Here is a 12,863-nt window from a genome sequence, read left to right on the forward strand (position 1 = left end):
GTGGGGAAGGTTTTTTTGGTGCTTTGAGAGTCATGTCTACTCAGCTGGGATAGTGGGACAAGCTCGCTCCAACACCAATACCCCAAACCCACAGAGACAGCTAAGTGATTTATTGGCCTCTTTTATTGAGAGGGTGAGAGAGAGAATGAGAGAGAAACATAAGTAAGAATAATAGTGTAATTGAGCCCGTCTGCAATGTTGCACAGCACAAAGGTAACACAGGTGGGGGCATTTAAATGGGTTTAGGTTTTATGGCAAATTAAAGTAAAGAAGTTTTGTTGTCTAACAGGATTTCCTGTAGCTTATCAAAACATGTCCTTTAATTTCTTTCATAGAATTATTTGCTTGGTTGTTAAGCCTTCACTAAACCATCTTTAAGCCATTTATTATAGATTATAAGAGAATGTCAGGCCATGATGGATTTCTCTCTGACTTTGTGCTACTGATGTGCTGCACTTACTATATCTCCTGGAAAAAGTAAGTATGATACTTTTATCTTGTCATGATATAATTCAAACAACTCTTTGACTTTTACATTAATTCAAGTTTCAAAATCTTACCCAGAGACAAACTTTGTAGCCTAATCTTGGCACATTCCCACACTAGATAATGGTTTCCATGAACAGGGCCATGGTGTAAGAGACGATACTCTGAACTCAGCTGTAGAAAAGAACAGTCTTCACCATTGTAGGGTGAGTAAATGTACCTTATAAAACCCAGGAAATTACATGTAATAGAAGTGATGTACCATTCTGTGGTTGCACTCAGGAGACACACAGACTTCAAGGAGACAGCTCACAGAGATCACAGCCAGTGAATCATAACATTTCAAAGAAAGACAGGATAGATAGATGCAGAGAGAAATATAGAGACAGAGACAGAACTGGACGAACAGAGTGAATGACAGAGAGATAAAGGCAAATTCGATAGAGAGACGGGTGAAAGGGGTAGAGACAGAAGCAAAAGGAAGGCGAGAGGGCCGAGATAAAAATCACACGCTAAATCCCATTCCCTTTGCCAAGACAGATGTCTATGGTGAATAAATAATGAAGGGTAACAGTTTCACAACATCATGTTATTGCCAGTTCTAAACCGGGGCTCTGACTGCTCCTGCCTGTTCTTTGGCTATGACTCAGGCTGCCCTCTGCCCCAGGGGAGCCTTCCAGACCCGTCACTTCACGTCTGCATGAAAATCAAGCCCAAAGGATAGGCCTGGCAAACATATGGGGATGTGTGACTCTTGGTGGCTGAGTTACGTGTGTCACACTACTCTGAGAAGTTATGTCCCTCCCTCATGACTGACCAATCTAAATATACACACCTCAGAAAGCACTTACACACTGTTTCCTCTCTTGGCGAGCGTCAATGTTATGTTTCTGGATTTGAGGTAATAGTGAGGACTCTGTAGCTGAGCTTAGCATAGTTTAGCTCAGCTTGGTTTGTGAGGGGTCCTGGTCATTCAAAGTAAGGATTGATATGTGAAGCTGCTCTTCATTATGGTGTCGTAGATCAAGTCTTTGCTCACATCACTACATACATACATTACAGTACACTTGCATTTCATTTTTGCTTTCTCTACCATAAATTGTTGTGTAACAACTCCTGTGTTTTGTATTCACTTTCATTCTTGGAGTAATTTGATGATAATAATAAAATATACTACTTATTAGATTAAATCCTGTATCATAGCACTGTATGGCTCTTGTGTCTATATTTTTTCCATTTTCTTATTGAACGTGTAAAGAAATCTACTATGGGGACAAATGTATATATGACAAGCCAGGCCAATATTGCTACAAGTATTACTATCTAATTATATTGTCATAACAAATAAAGAAGAATAAAAGAAGTTCTCATACTTTGCCCTGTATTAAAAGGCATCCAAGGCCTAATCCAAAGAGGAATGAAGTAGAAAAGCTTTGGCCTCCCATCCCAGTTCTGCTGTCAACACCACTTCACTAAACTCCAGTAGTGTTATTGTGAGAGAGGGAGCATTTAAGTAACTGTAAGTACACTGTACATCGCTTTAAAGTTAGGGGAATGACTCAGAAACTTGCCCATGGTACAGTATACCTCTAAGCACGGGTAAAGGGACTTGAAACACACTCAAATGCACACACAAACACAATTACATCGAAACACACAACCACACAAACATACATATACACTCCTACAGACTGCTCTCTGTCTTCTTATTTGTGCAAACTTAATCAAATGATTTTCTGAATAGCAATAAAGCAGTCTTTATTTTGCTTGGCTGGGCGTCCATCCCGCACCCCTCCACCCACCCCCACACTCCCAGCCTTCCAACCGCACCACAGCAGGATCAGTTTTCCCCCCAGAATCCCACTGAAGCGCTGCCATGTCGGCTGGAGACAATCAGCTGAAATGCTCCTTAGATATTCCTGCTCCTTTTCAAAAGCCCCAAATTCAATTTATGGACACATTTATTACCATGTCTGTCAGTGACTAAAAGGGAGTTTCATAATCAGGAGCACACATCTGATCTGGTCACAGCAGGCTGCCTCGCTTGGCCAATATGCGCTCTATTACACGGTCAGAGCCAGCCGATCCACAGAGGAAAAGGAAAACATGAGCAAACAAAAGACTAGGTAGTTAGACATGGGATGGGGTCCCTTAGATGTAGCATTTAAAAAAAGCTGATCTGATTTAGGAGTGGGGCCGTAGGGAGAAAATCCTTTAACTCAGTACCAGAGCAGGGGCCTTGACCATGTGATGAGGGATCACATAGCACCCTCCCATAACTCCACAGTATTCCCATAGCACATTTCCCCTTTTTGATGTTATTGAAAACATAAATGGGATGTTTTTGTTGTCTAATGATGTTTCTGTCGGTCTCCAAGTAGCAGAGGGCTTGAAAACTTAAAGGACTTCTTTGAAAGATTGAACAAGTTTTCATCATGTTGCGGTCTTGTCTCTTACACCAATAGTTTCCATTGTTTGTCATATTTTTTCAAAGTTGCCAAAAACTACATGAAATCCACTTTTAAACTCCAATAAAGTAGACAGAGAGTGGCTTGTTAGGGCCAGCTATAACAACATTGAGGCCTGAACGATTTACTATCCCTGCTCTGCTTGTGAAACATAGATTCTAATGAGTGCTCTGCAGGCAGCGCGTCACTCAACTCTGGAACACGGGGGCATGGACTGGACCAAGACCCAGTGATTGAGGGCTTTAGTCTGCTGTGGTGTATGTATGAGACACACACACACCACAGACCGCAGACTCCAATCAGTGGTTCTTGGTCCAGCGGTTGGACAGAGTGTCAGTGATGTCTGAGAGCCACTGTTCACACAAGCTTGTGTCCAAGCAGGCTGAATACCCCTGGAGAGATGCACACCTCAGGCCTAGGCTATAAATCAATACTTACTCACAAAGGTTCACCTAAACTCTTGCCAGTGCCCACTGCAGTAAAAACAAGAAAAAAGCGGGCTAAGCTCCCCCTAGAGGCCAAAACTAGAGGGTGATTCAGTTAAGGAAACGAAGCGTGTCCTTCGTTAGCTGAAAGATCACATTTTACCACAGGAGCAACACATTTACTGGTGCAGTGGGCTCTGTGAAATCTCAACGAAAAAGATTCTCTGTTTGCTTTCCAGGGTAATTAGGGAGGCTATCACCTGACACTCACACAGGTAATGTCCTGGACTGTGGCCAGAACCAAATTTCATCATGGTCAGCATGACTGCAGCACCCTTGGAAAATATGTGCAGAAACTGAAAACCACATATCCAAAATTGCCTGCTTGTCCCCTGTGTTGGTTTTGGATGAGGTCTCTAGGCTGGAGCTTAGGGGTTCCTGGAGCCTGTGCCAGGATCCTTAAAAACTAGTAACTGATATCTCCTTTTCTCCCCCCCAACACGGCCTGAAATGCTCTGTTATTAAAATGGGAGCAAATCCCACCGGAATGTTTTACACGTTTACTAGGTGTATGTCAAGGTGAGAGAGAACACTAGTGAATTATGGGTTGGTTTTTGGACCTAGGGAATTTGGGCAGGGGCAGGCTGAAAGAAAGAGAAACTATGGAGGTATTACCGAGGGTGACAGTTCTGACTGCCAGGATATAAATCTACCCCCCCACCCACCCCCAGCATGTTGCACAGAAACCACAGTGCCCCCTACAGTTAAAACCCACACATGTCAAACTTTATTGGCCTTAATATTAAATGCCAGAATGATAAATAAAACAGTATCATGAGTCCTGCTGTGGGGAGTTTAGTATGAAAGATCAATGAGTGGTTGTCTACAGGGAGTAGGCTAAAAGCATCCGTGCCATCTGCGGAAGCAGTGGGTTGACATGGCACACTAATCTCTTCTGGTTTGTGTGTTTGGGGTCCAGGACGTCCAACAGGCTCAGTGACAGCTGCACGTAGAAGCAAATCTGAACCATGCTTGCGAACAGAGCAACTGCAAACTGATGACAAACGCTTTGTTTGGGGAAAAGATTTTTTTTTTCTTCTCTTGCATGTTTTAGTGGGATCACAAGTCTGGATGTACTAATGGGAGAAAAAGAGCACCAATTAGGGATGTAGACCACGCTGGCCTCAGTTATTTCCAAACCACTTAAAATGTGTAATAAATGATCAAATGAGACAACCCCTTTTTAAGCTCACAGTCGGATTTTGTTTTCCTCAAAAGCACATTGGCTCCAATAACAGAGCGGGCCTTTGATTTAGCTCTCAGTAACAGGCAAGTGGGCTGCAGACACAAAACTTTCTGCTGCTTGTAGTGGTTAATCAGAGAGTTTTGAGACATGTGGGTGGATCCCTGTCCTTGGCTTAAGTTTGCTAGTTGGTGTGAGGTGGGTATAAGCTGGTAGATAGATCACCTTGATCCCTAAAATTGCTATGGTTTGTGTCCTAAACTGCATTCCCTGAGTTTGTGACTGTGACACAAGACAAGTAGAGATCACTAAACTGATGGTATGAAAAACTCAGTCATCCATCGCTGCACTGGGGCTGTATACATGTGCTGGGCAAATTCCCAGAATCCACTGCAGCTACTGAGAGCGCCTCCTGCAGAAATGTGCAGAGAGGAGAGAGGATAAGAAAACATGTGTCCTATGTCAAGGCTTGAGCCAAATCTCTGTGTAGAGACAGTGTCTACTTATTTCCCTATGTCTTTACATAATTTGCTGCTTTGATCACATCCAAACATGGAAAGTGAATCACTTTGATTATCCAGTGACTGAAAAAATCCTTCCTGTGTCAACACTGTGTTGGGCTTTGATAACAGCTCATCCAGCGGGACCCTCTCCCACCATTCCCATTCGCTGAAGAAATCGCCATCAGTTCCACCCCTGACTTTCAAATGATCTACAAATGCTCCAGCAACAGAGGTGCACATGCAGGATGGTTTAGAAAGCAGAAAATTAGAGGTGATGGGATAAAAAGTTAAAGATGGAAAGACTGAAAACAGTATATCAGTATATAGAAGAAAACCTATGCTCTTATCCTATTTATTTTCCAAGAATGGAGCTTTTACACAATGGTTCCGCAGTGAAGTCCACCAAGAGCTTCTGCATGGTTCTTGAGCTGGTCTTTGCACGCTCACATGCTCACCCGCAAGCCTCCGCATTTATGTAATTGCGGCTGGTGTGCAGACACGGCACGTGCCTCTTGAAATTTGAAACATTTGGTTACATGGTTACGCCAAGAGCACGCAGCTCCTTTTCAATGATTGGTTTCTGCTTTTACTGACCAATAGTTGCAATCAGCTGGTGGTCACATAAAGCAGTGTTCTTTTGTCCAGGGAAAAGAAAAAATCCTGATTTGTTTCATTTAAATGGCACCAAAGAATCAGCATTGTGTAAAAGAACTGACTGTTAAACCCAGTGTTATGTTGACTTTGCAGTTACTTCCCGATCTACTTGCTGTAGATTTGTCCACAGCGCAAACCTGAAGTGCTGAAGTGCAGTACTAATCTGCGGTTGCAAACAGTGTGCAAATGGTGACTGAGGGGATGGCATGTGGATTGGCTTGAAGACCATGCTGAGCACTTGAGATGTGTCCTGCAGTCAGGCCTCTATTCTAACCAGAAAAAATAATGCTTTAGGTTTAGGAATGATGGTTTTCATCAAAAGATAGTCAAAAGATGATTTTTTCCTGATCTCTTTAAGTTCCCAGTGAGATCCCTTATATCCGTAAGGCCCACCCTCTTAACTCAAACCTTCACACACCGCACACCCACCCCTCAGTCCTCATGGCATCCATCCTGAGGACAAGCACATGGTTCTACTTTCTCCCATCTAGATCAGCCAGTTCATGTATGTGTTTCCAAACAGAGGACGTCACCACCACAGATCACTTTACAGGGATCACAGGGACATCTGTTAGGAAAATGGAATAACAAAACTGAACTAGGTTTTTACATGTTCGCTGGAATTCAATTAAAATCTGATTAGTGGAAGTATTAGGGAACAGCTTGGTCTACCATTGCACGTTTGGTTACCACTATCCCTTAGCCTGGTCAGGTTACTGTGGGGATTACTCCTAACAGGATGCCCTCTGACATCTAGACAGGTGCCTGTGAGAAGGATGGGACAGTGTTCATGTCACCATACCAAGAGGGATTCACAGGCCCCGTGGCAGACAAGGATCTCCTCATGGCATTCCAGAGGACATTCCCACTTTGTAATCACACATGCAAGCATGCACATACTTGAAATAGTCCAGAATAATGGATTTAAAATATCTCAAAGCCAGAACTGAGAAAAAAACAACAAAAAAAAACGCTGTTCAATTATTACTAATGATCATGACAAAAAACATTGTTTGTTTTACTCCATGTACTGTGCATAAAGATACCAATCATGAATAAATAAACACTTTAACTTTGCACTTTGACAACTAAATAAAGTTTAATTTAAAGTTTACATGAATTCCCTATATCACAATGTGCAAACAACACACAAATGTTCCAATTATGTGAAAAAGAAATGCAATTTATTGATCCTTAACATGTTGGAGTCATTACGCTTACAAACTGTAACCATTTACATAATGGCTTTACTGCAAAGTAAATTCCACAGAGTTTAAAACTCAAACTGCAATTCTGTCATTATACGTTGTGGTGAACATAAAACAGCATGTATGTATAGCAGTTTGGGGGAAAAAGTGAAAAAAAAACCCCACTATAAAAATGCTTTGATTGTAATATATCCATTACTAGAATAAAAAGAACCAAGTCTTCTTTTAATTGCTTCTTGCAGAAAATCCATTATATTTCCTAACCCTGAGTAATGGTGTAGAAACAGGAGCATTTAAATAATAAAAGGAAAAACAAGAAAACAAAAATCCCCAGCTGCTTCCATTCTACACTGTTTACCATGGTTTTCCCCACCAGACTAAATAGGCCCGTGTTTGTCTTCACTATGCACTACACAGCCGCTCCAACCCCAAGACCTCTACTTAGGCAGTGTGTGGAATAAACAGCTTTCCTCTGAGGGCCTGAGAGTGGAACCGGTGGTGGATTCATGAGGCAATAGGAGAGGTGAGTGGAGGTCTTATTGGATGAGCTGTTATCACAGTCCAACACAGCACAGATTCTGGAACACTTCTTGTTTTTATTTATTTATATATTTTTATGTCGTCTGTTGCAACATTATTGGATAATCAGAGTGGTCTACTTTCCATGCCTGGCTGAGCTCACATTACAAAATTATGTAAAGACATAGGGAAAGAAGTAGACACTGTTTTTGATCCTTATACACAGAGATTTGGTTAAGGCATTGAGGTAGGACATACATGGAAGCATTTCCAAATAGCATCAGCACCAGCAGCTCTTAGCTGAGGCCATTTGCCGCAGAGCATGGAATTTCTGAATGCTGTTGTGAGAGAGGGAGCTCCACAAATGTAGAAAAACAAAGTCAATCTGTACTTTCCAACAGTTTTGAAATACTTCTGAAGGACGGTATACGCCATGGCAAATACACTTGAGTCAAATTCCCTCATTTATGGATCATGACCTGTTCTCACAAGTGCATTATCTCTGGAAGAAAGCCTCTGTGCTGCAGAATCAATTAAAAACAACGAGACAGAATGGAAGGATTAAAAAACAACTGCAAGTCCACAGCTGATAAGAGTGTTTGAAATCCTCATTTATCAGATAAAATGATTAGCCTCGAAAGTAGTTGATGTGGCCATTAAAAAAAATGGAGCCAGATTAAGGGTGTCTTTTAAAGTTTACAGTTAAATGCCGTACCGTATCGATTGCCACAGCTGAAGCCCACATATTCCCTATGTATGCTAAATGAAAACTGACTCAGAAGTGTGTTTATGCCCGATGGAGTTTAGTTTTTGTTGTCTAACAAAGTTACACAAACATTTGTGTGTATCATTTTTTTTGTTCCTTTTGTTCCATGCATTAGTTGCTCAAAGCTGTGCAGCATCAAGGACAATTGCTGACCAGATTATTTGAATGAGTGACAAAAAAAAAAAAAACTCAGGCAATCATCCATAGCCCTCTTCAAGGAAGAGAAATATCCATATAATAAGAAGCAGATTATGTTTAGTCTTTATCAACACAAACAGACACAGTCAGGCTCAGCAGAAAATCTATATTCTCTGTACAGTACACAGTTTGATATCCCAGCCATCATGTCCTTTTGAATCCATTAATCACTTACTGACAAGGCGGTGAATGTAACTCCACTCTAAAAGAGGCATCACAGATAAAGTCTCATCAGTCAGACTTCTGCTGTGTGACAGCAGATCACAGCTGAAAAGCATCACACTTACAAAGTCTTGACGCATGAGCAGGTTCTGTAATGTGTTGTGGAGATCAACGTGTCACATTATGCTTTCATTCTGCAAAGAATATATCATCACTGTTCAGTTAGAGAATAAGTCGCACTGGATCATCCTACTCAGTCATGCAGCTTCACAGTGAAACTTCAGCTTGTATTACAGGAAAACAGGCTGAGTAATGGGACTGAGATCTGCCAACAGGAGGTTCACTGGTACTTAGTAAACTTGACTGCAAATCTTGTGATTTTCATCCAACCTCATGGAGCTCTGACCAGTGGTGTAGTGCAGATATACAGAGTACACTTACTTACTTTTCTTACTTGCTAGGATTGGGTATACTGACTTCTAAATACCATCTGATGCACATTATTTTTTCCTAAAATGGTGAAGACCATGACATAGTTGTCCAATTACTTCACTAAAAATGCATAATTATGTAGCTGTCTCACCCATCTGTGGGTCAGTGTTTATTGCAAAATCGGCACCTCTTCTGTGACTAATGTTTTTTATAATACGCCTTACTTCATGAAGTTAAGCAGCAGAAGTTGAGTGACAATGTGCAAATACTATTGGTCCATTTTTGGGTGAGCTAAATATACGAGAGTAGACATGTCACTGTTTATAACACAAGGCTTTTTGTTGAATAGGCCTCTTTAAAAAACGCTGCATAAAGTAAATACTTACTTCTCCAGGCATCACTAAACCACTAGCTCTGGCCAAAGATATATGACTGTACTTCTCCTAACCAGAAGCACATTAAACTAGATCTGGTGAAACAAGCTTTTTCAAATGGTAGAGATATGTTAATTCTTACACTGAAAATGCTTTGCTCCTGCATTATAATTATCATATGATACCCTGAGTAATAACTGAAATGGTTTCATAGCACATTTACAGTTCCTGTAGTGAAAGTGGAAGCTGTGCTACACAACAGCCAATTTCAGACGCTCTTTGTGGTTCCTGTTCCCACAGCGGCATTATCACTAACACGCCACTGCAACTGAAAAAACTGAAGGGCTGAAAAATCCAGATCTCTTTTCTCCACAGTGAAGAACATCAGGCCTGTAACCCTTAACCATCCTTTTCATTCACTCTGTCGTAAAAATCCCATTCTCTTGTACGGACATGTGACCATATGACCAAGATGTACATAAATCTGTGACTTCCGGTCCTCGGGGTGAGCTACTGCAGGACCTCCCTCTCACAGCTGACCCATTGGTTTATCTGTAGCAACTGGAAACAGAAAAAGAGTGCAAGCACATCCACACAGGTGAGGAGGTTTAAAGTTTAAAGGGTCATTTCACACCAGTCACACACACAGAATGACACTTACCCCTTGTGATGTTGAGCTATGCAGATAGTTTCCGTTTTGTTTCCAGGTTTTGAGATATCCTACTTTAAAACATGCACCACCATCCAAGTACAATGTAGCATTTAACAAACTCAACAGCAATGTCTCTTTAAATTAGGAAATCAAATCACACTAACAACAGTTTTAAATAGGACTATTTCTTCTGTAGAAAGCAGTTCCTTAAAAAGGATGAAAGAAATGTCTGCAGATTGTTGTTGAAACTTTATTGGACAGAAGACAGATATACTGTACAGTAGACTCTTAAAATATAAAAGAAAGTATTTCTGTGTTTAAACTCTCTACTCTCTAATTCTCTACACTGCATATGTTCCAATTACCTAAGAGAACTTGACATCAGCTTTATCAGCATTGTATTTTACCCCCAGGAAAGGATGCCAGCTGTCTCTACAACACCTATTTGCAAGTTATGCGATTTAAAAGTTGTTGGCACATATTGTACACATAATATCAACACCTGTCTTCTAAACTTGATACTTTTGGACAGCCCCCCAGAAAACTTGCATGGACTTGCTGCATCAAACGGCCGGTTATACCTCCACATGGAGAGAAAGAGATATGCAGTTATGGCAACATCAAGAGAGGAACTTGTGCAACAGCTGATTTAAAAATGAGTGTTGCTGCATTTCTTCACTTGAATGTTCTAATTTAATGTGAAGTCACCTAACGTTTAGCATTTTTCTACATAAATGAAATACAATATCAAACAAAAAATGTTCAAGATTTGTTCAAGATAAAGGGTAAACCTCTTGAGATTAATCATCTTGTTTTTGAAGGGATCCTTTCATACAATATAAATGATACAGAGACATTAAAGTAATAGGAAAGACAAAAACAGAACAATAAATTGAGCACAGAAATACAGTCAGTGAATCGCTATCTTTCTAAGAACAGAAATCTATCTTTCTGATATATTTGCCGATCAGCACGGAGTAACAGCCTTTCCCAAACAAAACCCTTCATGAAATCATACATCTTTTATAATGGTGGATGTTGGCATTGCAATCGTCTTTTGACGTTCATCTTAGTTTACCCACCTTTTGATTTACCACTGCATCACTGGCCGTCAGGGAGCTGATGTGGGCCAGAGAGGTGAGGGGCTGCTTTGTTCTGAGGCGAGGCTGACAGTCTCTTTATCTCCTCCTGTCAGACAGAATACTGTTTGATCTGCAGCTTCTCTATCTCTGGTCAAATGACCTCAACCCACTAGCAGAGGCTGCTTTAACAGTCCCACCACTCCCGGGCTTGCTGAAAGAGCGAGGAAAGAGTGATAGTGTTCAAGTCCATCTGTGTCTTGACTTCGAGTGTATGTTTCATGCACGGTCACACACACACACACACACACACACACACACAGGAACACATCTAAGCATTAAATGGTGCAGCGTATACATATACATGTACTGCACATCACACACAGCCTACACATGTGCTGACATACATACAATATACAGTATTCACACACTGCACTTGAAGTTTGGCCTTGGCCCTTGCTATAAGCTACAACTAGCTAGTGCTGAAGTGAATATATTTCACTGCCTGTCTCTATCTCCATCTCCTGCTCTTTTACAGGACGGGTGTCTTTTAGCAGCTCACATCACAGAGCCCTACAAACGGCAATTAAAACGGATGTGCTACACTGACTCTGTATGGGGAGAGAGAGTAGAGAGAGAAAGAAAAGAGAAATGAGAGGGGACATGAGTGAGGGAGACAGAAAGAGAGAAAGAAAGAGAGGAAGTATGCGAGGGAAAATGTACAGCACCACCTCTCCTTCAAAACCATGACTGATACTGTGTCTATTGATCTTTATTACAATAGCAGCAAGCTGTAAAATGTTTGATGGTTTTGTACAGATCTTAGTCCCCCTCATTCATAATTACTGCTACACATGTAGAACCAAGGGCAACTTCAGAAGGGGCGCTGTTTGAAAAGCTGCTGCCAGACTGTAGGGATGATGGGAAATCTCGGCGGGGCCTCACGGTAGCTCCAAGCCCTAAGGCTATCATTCCTCCTGCTGAACACCTGCAGCAACTTAAGTTTTACAAAGATCAAATTATGGAGCTGATTTCAAATAAGAAATGAGACCAACCTTGTCCCTTTACCGACAAAGTAACTCTGCTGTATTTTGATTTCTGGCTTTCTGAGAAAAGTCTGTAGTGCTCATATTGCAGAAATTCAACTCCGTATGTTTTGTGCAAAGTGACCTTAAACCTGTTTAAGTTAGGAATTAGTATTAAATATTGACAAATGGTCTGTGTTTATTTGCATGTACTATACATGCATTCTGATTGCCTTGCTTTGTCAACTGCGTGTCCCTGAACTCAAAACTACACTGAGAAGAAGTATGAGTTGCTACAGTAATAACTATTCTAACTCATAATGTTCTATGCCTGGAGAAACAGTGCCATTCTAGCCTAAACAAACAAGCAGCCCAGAGTCTTCAAAACTTATCATCCCATGCTCTGTTTTCTGGGACAAACGTGTGCAGCAGTACACCAGGACCCCCAGGCCGGCCCTGGCTCTCCCGCTCCCCTCTCTGCTCAAATTTTAATGTCTTCTCTGAGTGGGAGCCAAGGGAGATACAGAACACAGAGTGAAGAGACAACAGACCATGGATACAAAAAAATATATATTTGGATTTGTTCCTGAATCCCAGTGACAGTTTACATCAACAAGGAACAAAAGCAAAGAGGCTAAATTATAGGACAGCGGTTTGAGTTAAAAGAGA

This window comes from Larimichthys crocea, chromosome VIII (genome assembly GCF_000972845.2).
Source record: "Larimichthys crocea isolate SSNF chromosome VIII, L_crocea_2.0, whole genome shotgun sequence".
NCBI lineage: Eukaryota > Metazoa > Chordata > Actinopteri > Sciaenidae > Larimichthys > Larimichthys crocea.